This window comes from Cataglyphis hispanica, chromosome 18 (assembly GCF_021464435.1).
Source record: "Cataglyphis hispanica isolate Lineage 1 chromosome 18, ULB_Chis1_1.0, whole genome shotgun sequence".
Classification (NCBI taxonomy): domain Eukaryota; kingdom Metazoa; phylum Arthropoda; class Insecta; order Hymenoptera; family Formicidae; genus Cataglyphis; species Cataglyphis hispanica.
In genome coordinates this window covers 2,101,776-2,119,868 of record NC_065971.1, presented here as the reverse complement: position 1 = coordinate 2,119,868, position 18,093 = coordinate 2,101,776, and the positions used below count along the sequence as shown (strand labels likewise).

Here is an 18,093-nt window from a genome sequence, read left to right as displayed (position 1 = left end):
AATATCAATTAATGTTTGAACACTTTCAAACAACTATGCTTCCGAGAAATTTATAGACACACCACAATAATAATTATTACTTGCAGATGTTATCAGAAATATCAGAACGCAAATATATCATGCCCGAATATGTGAAATAAAATTAGATTAGGTAAACTTATATAAATTTTATTAGGTGTAAAAGATATAATATAAGTGCGATAACTGTATTTATATCCGTATCTACACACAGTGGATCCGTGAAAATGTAATAGGTTCAAATATTACTTCTATTTCATTTTAAGAGTACTATCCTAATATGTAAGTATTTTTTTAATAAATGTTTCCACATTTAAAGTGGTCTGTAAATTTTTTGAATTTCTGAAATTCTTTTAAATATTAATTAAAAAATTGATATCAATTTATTAAGTTTATATAAGCAAAATAAAATATGTTTAGTTATAGCTTTATAACAGGATATTTATTCAATTAATATTCATGCCGTATATGTACAAACAAAAAAGAGAAATGTTGCATATTAAATATTGTATATCATGATTCTTAATTGGTACACATAAACTTCACACCTGACTTCTCGGAAACACCCGCGAATGGTAGAGCCAATAATGCAAACAGTGCGCGTGTATTTTAATTAGCATCTGTCAAGGAAAATTCCGTTCTGCCTATTATGCTGATACTTCACGCGTGTCAAAAATGTTTGCAAATATTCGCGTCATGACCTGAATTTATTATAATACAGAGAAACATGCAACAAATATGTCGGTAAATAACGACCAAATTTCAATATTGAAAATGCAATAAAATGATATATGGTCGAGATAATGTATGGCTATTTGTCATCGCAGTTTGATCATGCATTTTGCTGGATCTCAAAACATATGAAAACAAGTTAAAAATTGTAAAAAATTAGAAACTTGCACACTGCTTCCTCATAATTTTATTTTTTTCCCCTTTATATCAGTAATATTTTTTTTTTTAATTCAAAATTTTATAAGAAACTCTTCCATTAATTCTTATCAAATTCAATACCAACCATTCTTTAATAATATTCTATTCTAATATTCTATAAAAATATTTAGACCAATATCTCAAAATTTGCGGAAGTTAGAGTAAACAACATCCTTTTTTTTGAAAATCAAAATTTTATAAAAAATAAACCTCTTCACCGATCCTAGCCAATAGTTCGTTACCTCAAAATTTATAGAAGTAAGAGCAACCACGTTTTTTTGTGCACATACAAACATACATACACACATACGGATATTTTGTAAAAATATGTTTTTTTTTGACGTTTTAAAACATTTTGAACACATTGGCATCAAAATTTAAAATAGAAAATTTTTTACAAAAACAAAGCTTTCTTAATATTGAATATATTATCGAGAGAAACGACGAGATGGATCAAGATAGATATGCCTCTATTTAAATAACTATTAATTAAAAAACTATTTAAATCTCATTAAATTCTCTTGATTGTCCTTCAATATTTTGATAACTTGTGGGTTTATCGTCGGCTTCAATTAATAAAAATAATAGATAAAACTTTTGATATTTTTCACAGCAGAAAACTTTTCAAGATATTATGTGCAAAAAAACAAATTAAATATTCTTTCTTTTTACAAAAAAAAATTAACAATAATCAAAAAGAGCGTAATTTGTCAACGTAATTAAATCTTGTCTGCATACAATTTGTAATTTTCTCTCTCTTTTCTCTTGATAAATATAAATTATTATTATCTATTTATAATAATTGCATCATCTTTATCCGTGCAAAAGAGAAATTTGTATGTTTCCACAACAATTTAGCGCATTACAATGTGTTATTTCACATCTGAAAATATAATAACTTGTGAAGGGAATTGTTATGTTTGCATCAGCTTTGCATCTTGATTTGCAATAATATATCTCACAAATAGTTTTGTAATTTAATAATCAGTTTTGTAATAATTTAAAACTGAATTTTATAAATTCTAATCCTAAAATTGACTACATTCCTTAAGAATTGTAATTAAAAATATTTATTTTATTATTAATTTTCAAAATAGAATTTTATTAAAAAAAAAAAAAATTTCTGCGTTATAATATATATTTTCGAGACATTTATTAATAATAATAATAAAGGCAATAAATTAAAAAATAACAAATAAAATCACAAACATAAATGAAAAATTGTTATTTCATAAAAATAATTCACCAGATTGACAAACTGTACATTCAATGAGAAATAAAAAATATGCAGACTAAACTACATGTAATACAATTCAATATTTATCTTTTTCAATAGAATTATTCCGAGAATTATTCCGAGAGGTAAAAAAACTAAAGTCAAAATGCATTTACACCGTTAGTCAATAACTCATCCGAGGTTTTAAGTATATTAAAAAAAAAAAAATTCACACTCACTGAACATTTTATTTCGCACGTTAAAAACGACAGAAAATCAGTCATCAATACGGATTTTGTGGCTTTTAACGAAAATATGGAAAGGTTGATGTAGCATTTTATATTTCTCTCTCCAAGCGGCAGAAATATTTTCACATTTGCGTAAGCAAATTTTTGACGAATATTATTGAAATAGAAATAGAATAACGCGATATGAAATCTATCTTTTATTTGAAAAAAATTCTTTTTAATCGCATTTCTAAGGAACTACATCTCCAACGTAATTTTGATACAATATTAAATTTTGATACAATATTAAAATATATTAAAGTATTTAAACTTACATGAATCATTTTTTTCTGTCTTCATGTATCTCTATTAAAAATTAAGTGAGCTGATTACAAGAAATAATGCGTTAATCAAATGCCGATAACAGAGATAAGAGGCGTGAAATGCAACCTCTCCTTCTCTCTCTGTCTCTCAACTGCATCCATTATTACATCCCCGTGTCTCAGAGCTTCCGACATATGCTCGAAACAAATCATCCATTTCCGTCTACCGCGGAATTTACTTCCGCAATTGCGCCGCAATCGTCCTCGAGGTCGACGATGCCTCCTCCACGGATGCGATCGTGATCGATCTTCCGGCGTAGTTTCGCGGATGCGCCGAGGATTTCCCGACATACCTCTTCGCGATCCCCGTGCAACGATCAGATCGCTTTCGCAGCGATCGCTCGTACGTACATATATATATATATATATACGGAGCGAGTGCGCTTTCCATGTTGTAACGTACACGTAAGTAGTCGTCGTCCGCGTTCTAAGAATGTCGAACATCCTGCTAAACGGAAATTCCTACCACCGTTTCCGCCGTATGCGTCCTTTCACACGTGCGGTCTATACTGGATGTGCCTAATGTGCCATCTCGACACACGCTCTTCCAATCTGTCGTGCGAATGAAGGGCGGAAAATTGAGGCACAATTTCGATAAATGCACCGACGACAGAGTGCCCGATGCTGCACTGTCAAACGCAGGTAAAAGCGCCATTAGACGGAAAACGGCCCTTTTCCGCCGCAAAAACAAATTGCCGAGCGCGTTTACGACAAACCGGTTTTTGTACCGGGTGTTTTGCCGCATTCGAGTTCCATTTCGTGGAAAAAAAAAAATTAGGTTAGATAAAATTATATTGTTTTTTTAAAGAGTATAAAAATACTTTATATTACCATTCAAGTTTCGCAATGGTTATTTTACATAGAGTGTATTCCTAGAATCTTTATTTAATCAAAAGGAATACTCTACTTCGGTCAAGTGACAAGTACTAAAGTAATGTATCTCGAGTGCGAGAATATCATCCCTGCAATAATCTTAATGATCTCTGATGAAACGCAAGACGCGCAAGCGTGCACATTTAAAGCGTTTGTCATTAACGCTATGATTTTCTTGCTCCTTGTTGTGACTGCCGGAAACAGCTCAAGATCTTTTTGCAAATGTTTCTTTTTTTTCATTCACGAAAGCAACGGCCGCGGTTAATCCGCTATTAAGCGATAACGGAAGAAAAGAGGGCTCGCGGAACAATGAACCGGCGTTTCTCGAGGACGACGGGGAGATGACGGCGCGCACGTGGCTCACTTTTTATCCTTGACATCGTCGCGGCCCACTTGCCGAAGGGCAAGACTGCTCCTTGGAGGAGAGCGACATTAGTTTTCGGGACAGTGGCGGGCGACGATACGGTCTGGACCAAACCGCCCGTCCCACATGTTGCACATTCTTTTGCCGGATGCTGATGCAAGCGCCGAGTGCCGTTAACAAGAGGACCCCGCCCTTGTGACGTCACACCAGAGGGCGCTCTTGTGTGCGTATTGCGTTGCACGCAACACCTAAACCGACTCGCGTCACCGACTACCCCAAGGCACCCCTTCCGCTTCTTTCATCTTTCGTTATTTAATCGTTTCAGTTTCTCTCAACCCTTACTGTTCGCTATTTACTCTTTGCTATGTAATTTACTGGGGCTAACAGGAGCGCATTATTCGCTCGCAGAATCAATTTCTTCCCATCGTTCTCATCTTAAAGACAAACGTTTCTTTGATCTCTTGGCGAGAAATTGTTGAAAAAAAAAGAATTAATATATATATATATATATGTCGTAGGCAAATAGTTATTTTAGGAAAATAGTTTTTGACAAAAGCTAGGTAAATAGTATTCGTTATAATTATTAATAAGGTAATTGTTTAGTTTAACGCTTTTACTTCAAATATCGATAGAAAAGTGTATGCGTGGATACAATGCGTTCCGCCCCCCCTACGGGGGGGCTCCACTACCATTAAAATTAGACACATAGATTTGCGTTGAACCTCGCTTTGCGTGAAAAGTTATAAACTCATATGAAACTTTGTTTCGCATGAAAAGTTGTAAACCCATGTGAAACGATTTTACATGGGTTTACAACTTTCCACGCAAAGCGAGATTCAAGGCAAACCTATGTGTCTAATTTTAATGATAGTGGAGCCCCCTCCCATAGTGGGGCGGAACACTACGTATCCACGCATACACTTTTTAATGCGAAGTAAAATTCCACATGGGTTTACAAGTTTGAGGTAAAAGCATTAAACGAAATAATTACCTTATTAATAATTATAACGAATATCATTTGCGTAACAGCGGTTCAGTCAAATAACATTTGCCTAGAAAAATAGCATTTTCCTAAGAAAATAGCATCTCAACACAATAAACGGGCGAAAAGCATTTGACCAAGCAGATAGCATTTGTATAGTCAAAAGGTATTTTCCTAAAATAACTATTTGCCTACGACATATATATGATACTACTAAACATCGTTTTTGAAAATCTGAAGCGATTGATTCGTATTCGGTTAGGCAGGCAAAAAAGAAATATATCTTGCATCGCTATTCACTCGTAAAACGATCCTTTTTGTGAATGGCCATTGCTTAATACGATTCAACTTTCTCTCATTCAACCAACAATATCTGATCATCTATTCTCCGACTCGTCTCGTTTTCCAGAATTTTTCACGAATTTGCCATGATTCGATCGTCTCTCTGTGTTTTTAGCAATCATTGTTTATGCGATGTTTTAACGTCCGTTTACTTGCATCAATTATAACGCTATTCTCCGCCTTCATCTTATCCACGTATTCGAATTACTTCCTGATCCTGATTGCTTCCTCTCCGTCAGTTCGCTCGCACGCGATCACGCTAATGCTATTTATTTGTTCCACTTTCGTCGATACCCACTTCAGTCGTTCTCTCCCTTTGCTTCAGTTGCGTCTCTCGTTCGCGAGAACTCATCTCTCCTTATGTCGCTCCATTTAGGTCGTTTCCGATTTTCGCTCGCTTACGCGCACACTTGGATAAACTTTCGAGTGAAGCGCATATTTATCCCACTCTAGTTTCCTCTCGCTCGCTCAATTTTAATATTCCGCCCATAAATCGCGCCGCTTCTTTACACGCTCGTTCTGCATTATCCGCGCCTCAACTTCGCTTCGTTTTTTTCTTTAGACCTTGTCGAATTTTCGAGCGTGCAAGGCCATAAAATTCGCCCCTCGTCTTTTACTCTCTTTCTCTCTCATTTATCCGCACCGCCACTCCATACCGATCGTTACGTTATTATCCACTACTGTCACTTAACTCTTAACTTTTAATCTTTAATCCTGCTCTGCTCTCCTCTTTATCTCTCCTTCTTTTCTCCTCATAATCCCAACGGAATCTTCGAGTACGTGATCGCTCTAACACAATTTATTTGTCTTATTTTCTCTCTAATGTGCCAACTATTCCATACAGTAGAACACCTTTCGCCACGTTTGTCTCGCTTCAAAGTTTTCCTATATGTATATACATTGCACTGTCCACTTATCTTCTACCTTTTCTCGGGCGTGTAAGGGTTCCCTTTCTCTCTCTCTCTCTCTCGCTCCTTTCAGTAAACTTTTCTATTTTTCTTCTTCATTGTTTCTCTCTTCTATTATCATTTGTCCTCCTCTTTCCCCCTGGCTTTCTCGCACGCTCATCCTCTATCGCTCTCTCTCTATCTCTTTCTCCCTCGTTTTCTCGCAATTTTTGCGTACGTATGTATGCGTCAATCCGTGTATGCGCGGTTGAACCGCGCAGGGGCGGTTGAGATGGCAGGCTCGTGTGAGTAGGGACAGGGGTGTATCGACCCCTGCCAGATTCGCGATTCTTTCTCCGGCAGAGAGGGAGAGTGCGTGCGAAAGAGATAAAAGGGGAAAGGAGAGAGAAAGACAGAGATAGATCGACCGTGGGTCGAAGTGTGACCGGGTGACTACGGTAGGGGTAGGCGATGACGTCATGGATGTGCAAAGGAAAGAAGCGGATAAAGGAGGATAGAATGCAACTTCGCCGACGCACACATTGTCACAGCGACTTCTACAAAAGGCACACGTGTGACGTCTGCGAGTGCGCTCCTACGTCCGGTTAGCTTGATTCTCGATCGCGGGCACGATCGATTTTTCACCATCGCCTTTACGCGCGCCGTGACGCACGAGCCGAAATACGAAGATATCGAATTTGTCAAGGTACACATATCAGCCTCTTGGGAAATTGTTGGATGTCCGTGATGCTACGTTTATCATTTAGTAGCGCACAAATTTATAAGACACACGACCGTATCGCGACGATTTATGATTATGTGTTTATAATCTGATCGTTGGGCTATAAAATGGGGGAGTTGTAATAATTCCGATTATAATAATAAACATTGCGATAGTGGAACTTAATCGCAATGTTTTAATGTTTCTTCAATGTTCTCAAATCAGAGATATTGTAACTATTTATTATATAGAGAGAAGAGGAAGTTATATACCTTCTGCAAATTATTTTACTCCACGATGTAAACTTGTAAATTATTAATACATTCTAGATGAAGTTTCGAAGCTTCAAAGTCATCTTGCAACTTCAAGAAATAGTTAATGAAGCTCTAACAAGATTGCGAGAATTACATATCAAACTAACATAGTAATGTAAAGCTTTTGTAATGCAAAATTACGCTGTTGGAACACATATATAATGTAATGAATTTCTAGCATGCATCAATTTATCTTATAATTAAATTTTACACACATATCTACTTTTACCAGAATTAAATTTAAATTAATTTTCTACCAAAATCTAGAACTCACAGTTATCATTGTAATGAACAAATATTTATATATTATTGATTGTTATCTTTTCATGATTTACTCTAAATATATTTATATGATATATTAATATGAAAATTTTTGTTTATAATACGTACCAATAATTTTAGTGAATATTTATTTTCACCTAATACATAACTAGATGTATAATAAACTTTCTTTGATAATACTAAAACATTTATAAAAAGCACACATTTTTGCAACATTATTTTTTTATCATAATATCATATAAAAATCATATCATATAAAAACATATTAATTTTTATATATCAACTGTTTATTGTTTGACTAATATGAATGTGGAACAAGTTCGTCTGCAATTTATAGAAACTCATTTATGGATTATACATATATACATATATATATATATATATATATATATATATATATACATATAGAGTTTGCGAAATCCATTATAAAAGATGCATTTTCCTGATTACGCTTCATTGCATATACACAGAGAGTATAGAGTACGCACGACGGCGGTGCTATTAGCAGATGTACTAGCAGTAACATTAGCAGTTCGCGAAACTGTGCGTGACTGTACGTAGCTATTTCGAGCTTTGCCCAGAGGCTTAAAGTTCTACATAGCGGATGAAGTTCGATAGAGAACAACGCGTAGCAAACATGGCAATGCATTATGTATGCGGTGACATAAACTGTTACGCTCTGTTGTCTGAATACTCTCAAAAATACAACGATCCGTACTAAGAGAGATTCAAGCAACAAATAAATATTATAAGAAATAATTGTGTTATTTGGAATTGTATATTATATCAATTATATTATGTTTATGTTATATTATTTAAGTACATTTTAATTTCTTTGTTGATCATTTATTTTAATTAAAACTTTTTAATTAAAACTTTTTACAATATATTATTATATAATCAGTAGTAAAAGAGCAGCCAAATGTACTTATATTAAACTATGTAATTTTTTTGTTGCATAAATAAAATTAATAAAATTTCTGTCTTTTACAAAAATAAAACTTATGTAATACATTTGTATATAAAAATAGCTCGTTGTCTGATTAATTGTAAAATTCTTCTATTGATCATTTTAATTCATCCATCACGTTTTTACGAAAATGTCTGAGCTCACAATTTTCCATTGTAGTCCTAAGGAAAGGCGCTTGAATAAAGCAACTCTAGCGTGAATGAAACAATTACCTCAACGTTAAACGTTAAGAAGTCTCATAAAAAGTTTTTCGCGAAATCTTTTTTATTAAATCCACGCAAGAACAAGCATTTTCACGGAAAGGATTAATGTATCAGAAGAATTTTTGTTAAGTTTTACAAGCACATGTGTATTTACACTAAACCAAGTGAATCTGTTATAATAATTACCATACGCTTTTCATCAAAATAAGATGATTTATAAGTAACATATATAATTTATATTTCATCTTTTTTACACAATCGTAAAATATGACACATTTAAAAAGGGCCTGAAAAAATATATCTGATACATACAACACATTTGCATTCGTCCTTTTTTACTTTCACATATTTTAGACGCCCCTTGCTTCGTGTATCCATCCATTACGTGATCTAAATGATTCCTATATCGTAAATAAAGTCGTTCTTAAGGCAGGGTTGAAAATAAATAACGCTTCCAGTCGATATATCCTTTGTGAAGACTGTATCAACATGGTACGCGAGACATCCATTAAAGATATTCCCATGAAATCTCTGTGCTCGTACAGCTATCAAAGGGGGATCGATATGTATCCCAGCAAATTGCTTAAATACATGCGATAGTACAACCTTTCACTGAACAATCCTAATGATGAATACCATGCGATACCTGCATAGCTTTGTTCCTGTAGGCATCATAAATCGTGATACATCGCGTAGAACGATATACTGTGCCTGCGCGGTCAAGCGCAAGCCCCCAAATGACTATTCTCATGGGGAAATAACCGTGATCGAAATAATTTGATACTCATCGATTTAATAGTAATTTGCGTCACCGCTAAATTGCATTGTTTAAACGAATTATTATCAAATCTAATAATGGCATATTCGATCATTAATAGCCCAGAATTGGCATTTTACGATACATCTATAATATTACTTTAATTAATCTTTTAACCGCATGGGATTTAAAATATTATATATACACTTGTTGCTTATCATTTATGTACACATTGCTTATAGATAAAATTAATTATCTCTTTGAATGTTTTTTTTTTTCAATGTTTCCAAAATGTTTCTTCTTTACAAATTAAAGAGAAAGAGTTTTACATTTATTATTTTTGTTAATTTAAGAAAACTTTTGTTTTATGACACATAATATGTCCAGATTCTTTAAACATAAATACAGAATAATTTTCATGCGATTTGCGACAGATGCAAGTAATGTTATAAATAAACATTTTTAATTGCGTTTTAAGTAAAGAAACAATAAATTGGTAGTAATATTCAAGCAAGGAATACAGCAGTGCACGACAGGAAGGACAATGGCTCATCGACCCTCCGCAACACGTGACTAGATGGGATTTATAAGGTTGTAAATTATGTCTGTAACAGAACATAGTCGATATACTTGGTAACATGCACGACCGGATTCTGACACGAGTTGCTCCACGAATATAATGCGAATTATTAATACAATTGGAAACAATAATAATATATAAATCTAGTTTCATATAATTAGATCTTTGTATAATTAAAATTAAAATTTTCATTTTTATTTCAAAGAAAGTCATTTCAAAAAATTCATTTTAAATGTATCTTTATGATTTTAAGTCATTAAATGTATACACAATACTTTATTTAAAATTTAATCTCGAATACGCGATGTTTTACATTTGTCAAATTTTTAATTAAAAACTTATCTAAAAAAAAATTATTAAATTATTACTTCGAAAATGAGAAAGTGGTGAGTAGCTAATTGAATTTTTGTTTATTGTTACAGAAAGCTTTTGCTAACGCCAGATGACAGGAATGAATTGTGATTTGGAATTTATTCTTCATAGTCTCCGTTTAGCTTTATATATGTAATAGCGCTTGTTGTCAACAGAGAGCTGTCATTGCCACCAGCGCAACGCGTCACAACATCAGGCACGAATGCTCATGGATACGCTCTGCCGATCGTAAACCGCTTCGGAACATAAGCACGAAATACACCTCAGGAAGTCATCTTCACTCCCTATTCGGAGCATGCGGGGAATCGCAAATGACAATTACAGGCGATACTCGCGGAACCAACGAATTTAATTTGTAAGTAACCAACGCTATAAATGGTCGAAAATTCTAGATTATTTTTTGGATTATGTAATGTAAAATAATGTTATATACGTACGTTAAAAACTTATTTGACACAAATTCAAATATAAAGTTGCGTTATAATAAATTTTACATAATAAAATCGAATATATGCATATATAAGATAAATTAAATTTTTTTTTAATTTAGTGAAACAAAAAGAATTAATACAAACAATTTAAGTGATGTGAACAGTTTAATAATAATCATAAAATAAATATGAATTTTCGATGAATTAATAAACAAGTTAAAGAATTAATAAAAAATTATGCAATAATTTCCTTTCCTTTATAATAGTAAAAATGTCGCAATAAAAATGTCTCATGTAAAAATATTTAAGCCGATATCTAAAAATTTGAGGAAGTTAGAGCAACTACATTTCTTTTTAGAAAAATTCAAAAATTTTATAAAAAATTAACCCTTTCATCAATTTTCATCAAATTCAATATCAACCATCCTTTAATGATATTCTACTCATGTAAAAATACTCATGTAAAATTTAGCCCCATAGCTCAAAACTTAGAAGTTAGAGCAACATCTTTTTTTTTTGAAAAATTCAAAATTTTATAAAAAATAAACCTCTTCACCGATCCTAGCCAAGTACAATACCAATCAATTTTTAATGATACTCTATTCATATAAAAAAATTTGCCCGATATCTCAAAATTTCTGCAAATTAGAGCAACCACGTCCTTTTTGTACACATACATACACACATACGAATATTTTGTAAAAATGTGACTTTTTGATATTTTAGAACATTCTAAATACATTGGCATCGAAATTAAAAAAAAAATATGAAAACAAAGCTTCTTCTATGAAGAAGCAAAAAAAATGTTATTAAACAACAAATACCAGTATCAATATTACTTATAGCGTACCTATATTTAAAAAAAGGGAAGAGATAATTCTATATATATTTTGAACAATTCTAGATTTTTGTTAAAATATATATATATATATATATATAATAATTTAATGTGTGTGTGTGTATGTATGTGTATGTGTGCGTGTGTATGCGTGTAAACACACACACAAAACAATATTAAATTGCTATGTAATATATCTCTCATATCCTTTTGCGTCACAGTATACTTCAACTTCAAAACGATACGATATTACGGCGTGTTGACGTCTTTATCATCCGGAAATAATTTTTTTTTTTAGATGTTCTTTTATTTTTTGTGATATGATACACTTCGTTAATAATTACGATAATAGTTACGAAAAAAATAATATGTGTGTGATATAATCATATAATGATTATATCACTCTAATGCACGGGATTTCCGTAATAAGATTTATTATTTTAATAAACCGAAACTTTGTATCTAGCAGCTGATATTTTTACCAGAAATCTAGCAGAAAGTATTTATACTTTCGCTTTTTAATATTTTAACAAACTGTTTTTTTTTTTTTTTTTTTGTAAATGATATTGATACTTCATGCAATGAAGTTTTGGCAATGATTTGTGCCAATACTGTGTGTACTTGATTTTCGATAGTTTGTGGCTGTATTGTAGCGGTATATATCGGCTTTGTATCATATTCCTATTTTCTGGTCATGCAGCTGTTGCACACTATGCGTTTGTCCAGAAATTCTATGGCACATGTATTTAAATTTTTTAAACTAAAGTGTGTGTATTTGAAATAAAAAGTAATACATTATACAAGAAAGATATCATAATTCATGTTTACATTATTCTCGACTTCGATTGCGGAAGAGTAATTTATCTTAATAATATGACTGTACAATAATAATAAAATAATTTACGTCTACATTAATTCGGCAAATAATTTGGCAACATACATTCTGTTATAAATAATCAATTTCTTTCAGGTACTATAGTACAGTACTAATAGCAGTCCATAATATATGAATCGCATTTACAATCACAATAAATATGTATATACGTTATCTGTTATCAATGTTCATCATATAATCGCAATCTCCTTGTGCCATAGAATTCTGCAAATAATTTAATTTCTATTTATAGCATGTACCTACATTAAGTACGATAGAAAATGTATACTTTGGAACACAATCCGTGAATTTGTGTCTCGGTGAGAGCCGAGACCTATTTCGCGTGGTCGATTGCTGACGTCATAGCTGCACTATACATATATATGTACATAAGAACGCACACTCGCTCACAACAAAATGAAACAAATAAATGAACAAATATGTATATGCACTCATATAAATATTTGCATTTTCAGAATATTGCAAAATATTTTGTACTATGATAAACATTATATAATAAGCACGATAAGCACTATGTAATATTAATTCAAATTCTCACTGCACTGCGATTTATTTATAATATATCGGAAAATTTAATAATTCATCCATCATCGTCCGTTGAGTAAAAAAAAATACAAAATACAAAAATGTATTTATTGCTGTAAAATTTTAAAATATTAAAATAAGCGTGCAAATCGATAGCGAAAATAATCACGGCGAGGTAAAAGTCTTTCATCTCCGTTATCATTGCGAAACGGCGCAATATGTACAGCCGGCGCATATGTGTAACTCAACCTTATCGGATTTAACCACTTGTACATAATGATACCTGCTGCTGCAGGCAGCATTCGATTATCTAATCTGCAAATTTCGTCTATCTATGAATATAATTAATCACGAGCGTCTCGAATATAAAGCACGTGACAAATTGACGTCATGGGAATCTCTTAGCGCTGATTTGCAATCTTCTGTTAGCATTTTGGCAGGAGTTCTCTCGAGGCATGCTCGAGAGAAAAGACATTTCTCATTACTACTACTATCACAACCATTACTGTCATTACTACCACTACCATTACCATCGCCATTTTCTGCGCAATAGTTTATTTTCACAAGCGCCTGCATTTATAAAGCGCGTATTTAAATCGTTCTCGGTTGCGGTGCGGCAATTGTTGAGCGCGCATATAAAGAATCTATTATATCTACCGCGGCGGTATCGATATAAAAAAATCTGAATTTTCGAGTTCACAAAATCGCAAAGTGCGCAAAGATATCGGTGCCTATATTACGCAAACGAAGGCAGGAAAAACAGAGTCACAAGGTGGAAAGTGACGAGCATCGCATAGCGCAAAACTCGTATTGGTGCAATCATAGGATGTAACGACGGGTAAAATACAAACTCAATGTCGCTTGCATAACTGTGAACTGTTATTTTGGCGCGCGTGCGTTCTCGCGGATATTGTTTCGCAGAAAATTTTTCCTCGCGCTGCGAGAAAAATTTTCTGCTCCTTTTTTACATTGACAAGAAATAAATAGGCGTATTAAAGATATATGAAACTGGTAACATGTAAATTATTCATTAATCATTTTGTTACACAAATATAATGTAAATATAAATTATATATATATATATATATATATATATATATATATATATATTATATCTTATATTTATTTATATAATAGAATATATATAATGTAACGAATATATAACGTCGCATTAAAAGAATGTTTCCAAATTTACTGGAAAAATGTTCTATCCTTTACATTGACAAGAAACGAATAGGCATATTAAAGATATATGCAGCCAATAACATATAAATTTATATTATCCATTAATCATTTTGTTACATAAATATAATATAAATATAAATTATATATCTTGAACATAAAATTTATATATCATATTTTATATTTATTTATATAATACAATATATATATATAATAAATATATAAGAAAGTCGTATTAAGAGAGTGTTTCCAAATGTACTGATAAATTGGTTATTGCTTTCTGTCGGTGTTCTCTATATCAACGAATATCTATCTTTATCTAAATGTTTCGTTAATATTGCAACGAATAGTATGTAAACTTTATCGCAGAGCTAATATTCGTTACGCAAGGGTGATTCGTAACTTGCCAAATCCAATCTCCATAATTCTACAATTACATTATGGAAATATAACTCTCGCCGAAAGTGGATTACACGATTGAGAGTCTGTCCGCATCCGCTCCTCCGCTCGCGAAATTTCGCGCGCAGCTAAATGCGCCCGTTAATTAAATAATCCGGTTATCCGTAGCGAGCATTTTGCGAACATTATTTGCAACAACAGATTTTCTGCGTTGAATGAATCTCATAAAACTCGGCGTCGGCAACGTCGGGGTGACGTGTCACAAAATTGCAGAAACATGTCAATCGCAAATTCTCGAAAATGCAATGTGGAAAAGGAGGGAATAAGATGAGATACAACGAAATTACAATAGATGAATTCGTAGGCACGCTCCATTTCGCACGGCGAGCGCTTCCTGATTCGTGTCAATCTCTATCATTATGGAATACAGTTGCGAGATGCCGAGACGCGAGTTACTTTCCACTTCAGGTATGAGAGTTCGCGTTTTAGGTTTCGCGAACAATGCAGCCATCCTGCTCGAGGCGCATTTGCGCATTACTTGTGATACAGCTGTTCTGAATTTTTCGAATACCTTTCTCTAGCTTCCAAATACCACAATTCTGCATTTTTAAGCATTAGCTGTATCCCAGAAATTTTCGAACAAAACATAAATCGAATTAAATAATTTCATATAACTTTTTTTTCTAAAAATATGCATAATATAAAAAAATATAATAATATAATGTTAATATTAATTGGCTCATTAAATTAGACATTAATAATTCGGTCTCCATTTTCTCTACTTCTTTAAATGCCACTCATACTTTTTGCATTTAAGACAAGTGCGTATATAAAGTTTAAAAAATATAGGAAAATAGACAAAGAATGACGTTAATGACAATATTAATTACAGAGCTTAATAATCGGAATTATTTTCTAGCACGTGACTCGAGGCACGAATTTCTGATTAGCAACAGACTGCATGATAATGTATCGATGAAGATTGAACAAATAAGAATTATGTAATTAATTATCTTGTGCATATATATACGAATGGTACAAGCAGACTCAAGATAATATAGCAACCGTGTTTAAAGAAATAAATAAAGTCTGATACATATCAGTACAAATAGATACACACTCGTGTTATTCGTGTTTGTACAAAAGTTAATTAATTGTGTACTTTTTAATCTTTCAATCTTTATTGATTTACCATGTTTTTGCAATCTACTGATAACGAATTATCATCTAAAGTCACGTGTGTGATTGCGAACTGCTTAATCGCAAATTAATGCGTTCTTTGCCATTTATGTATGCACTGTCACTATGTCAATATTATTAAATAAAGACAATATGTGACAATACTCTCTTTTTTGTGAAATTCCATTCGCGATCAATTATGAGATTTATCTCTTCAAACACAGGCCTGCTCAATAATTTTCCTCAAACAGAATTAAGCCTTTCTTAGGGGAATGGTTAATTGGATACTATGACAGGGGCGCTTACAGGCTCCAGAAGCGCTGAGAGCAAATGAAATGACATGGACTTGCATGAGTTATGAGTTTTTAAATTTGAATAGTAATTATAATAAAAAAAAAATATTTAAATTATTTAAAAAAATTCTTAATGAGCATACACACAAAAATTTTGACTAAGTTTTATGTTCAGAATAAGAATGTTAAATCTTATTTTTAAAATCGAAACAATCAAATAAAATTGATTAAAGGCGCAATTTTTTTTAATCAGCCCTGGATAGAATATATACGACGGTGCAGTCTGTCTAAAGATACATTAGTCGCTCTAGCAGCGCAAAAATATAAAGTTCCGTGACTCAATTCATGAACAAGTAAAATAAAAAAAACTATTGATAAGCAGTTATACGTAATTGCGAGAAATCATTATTGACAAGCAAAATCATTTTAATCCTACGGTATATTTTTATAATTTCTAATTCTCTTTCCGTATAAATGGATATAATTTGCCGAAAAAAATTTAACCGTTTGTCAAATAATTTCCGTATGATTGTCGCTATTCGATGAACTGCAAAAATATATCCGCTTTCAAAATACAAATTTATTATGTACCATGTCTACTTTGCGCCTATTACTTTACTTTTATTAATCAATTTATATGTCAAAAATTGAATAAATTTTATAAATTAAAAAGATAAAAAATTCTCTCTATTAATATAGTATTTTTATAAAAATAAATCAACTTCTCTAAGATTAATCATTATAGATGAATCATTATAGTCATGTAGTCTATAAAAATAACAGCACATGACTGATAAGTGTCCATGATTGCAATAGAATTCTTGAAAGTTATCTGTTATAGAGATATATTCGCCAATACGCAATATTGATAATCTGTCAATCAGCTGTCCTGCATCGTCGCGAATGACATCTCTGACGGACGCGCGCTAGCATGATACTACATAGGCTACTGTTACTTTTTAAATATAGCAGCTGTAGTGTGTGGACTTCCCAGTATTACGTCGGCGGCTGACCACGTCGCATGGTCTGTAAATTCACTCGCAATCGGATTCTACTGTGCTGCGAAACGGAACGAATGGCGTCTCCTCGAGTGCTGTGAATGAAATCGTGAACGTCGTATGGTGATTGACTGACGATCATAGATTTTCCACGACATCTTATCCTCCATCTCGATCGGGAAACTGATCGGATTCACTTATTCGGAACGTGGAAATCCTTCGTAATTTTATCGATAGACAGTCAATCGCGAAGCTGACATTTGCATCTAGTGTTATCGAATCACCCGAAATTTATCAACGGCGTGACTAAATAATAAAACGCCGTGCGAAATAATGCTTACGTAATAGGAGTATTATTATCAGCGCGAAAGGAGCGCGTACTGACCTTGACGAACTTGGCATACATCGTTCAGAATGCGGATAACGCGGATGCGCGGTTCGATATTACATTCGAACATGTGACACATTACAGGTGATGCAATATTTTGATCAATAAAAAAATGGATTTTTTATAATAGATAAAAGAAATTCATAATATCCAGAGTCATTTTATAAAAACTTCAAAGAGATTCAATATTTTTTGCGTATTAAAGCGAGGATTTAATGATTTAATCCAAATGAGTAACAACTTATGAAATAACATCTGAATTTAGAAACTTTTTGACGAGAAGTTTTCGCGTAAAACACAGAAGATAAAACTTGTAATTTTACACTTGCGAAAAAGTTTCAGTATTTCATTACAATATTAGGCGAGCATTTCGCGCCAGGGAACATATAATCTTTTATATCTCTTTATATATATATATAATAACAAAAATTGAACTTCTTTCTTCTCTAAATTATCTCTGTCATTCTTTTTCAATTGGTTCATCGAACAAGTCGCACAAGCTTCAATAGAGTGCCACTCAGCAATATAATATTTTTAATAATAG

The 18,093-nt window shown here is 32.6% G+C and overlaps 1 protein-coding gene across 2 annotated transcripts in view; it reads left to right on the top strand.

Annotated features, from left to right (window-relative positions):
* Nucleotides 1-10,631: 10,631 nt before the first annotated feature.
* The window catches only part of LOC126856369 (sodium-coupled monocarboxylate transporter 1), a 216,006-nt gene continuing 208,544 nt past the window's right edge, over nucleotides 10,632-18,093 (top strand). Inside the window, exon 1 of one of the 2 annotated variants that reach the window (XM_050604819.1) lies at nucleotides 10,632-10,776. The gene's annotated coding sequence lies outside the window, so the exon portion shown is untranslated. Of the gene's footprint in view, nucleotides 10,777-17,152; nucleotides 17,634-18,093 lie in introns of those variants that run through there. The other variant, XM_050604818.1, reaches the window with a different exon arrangement.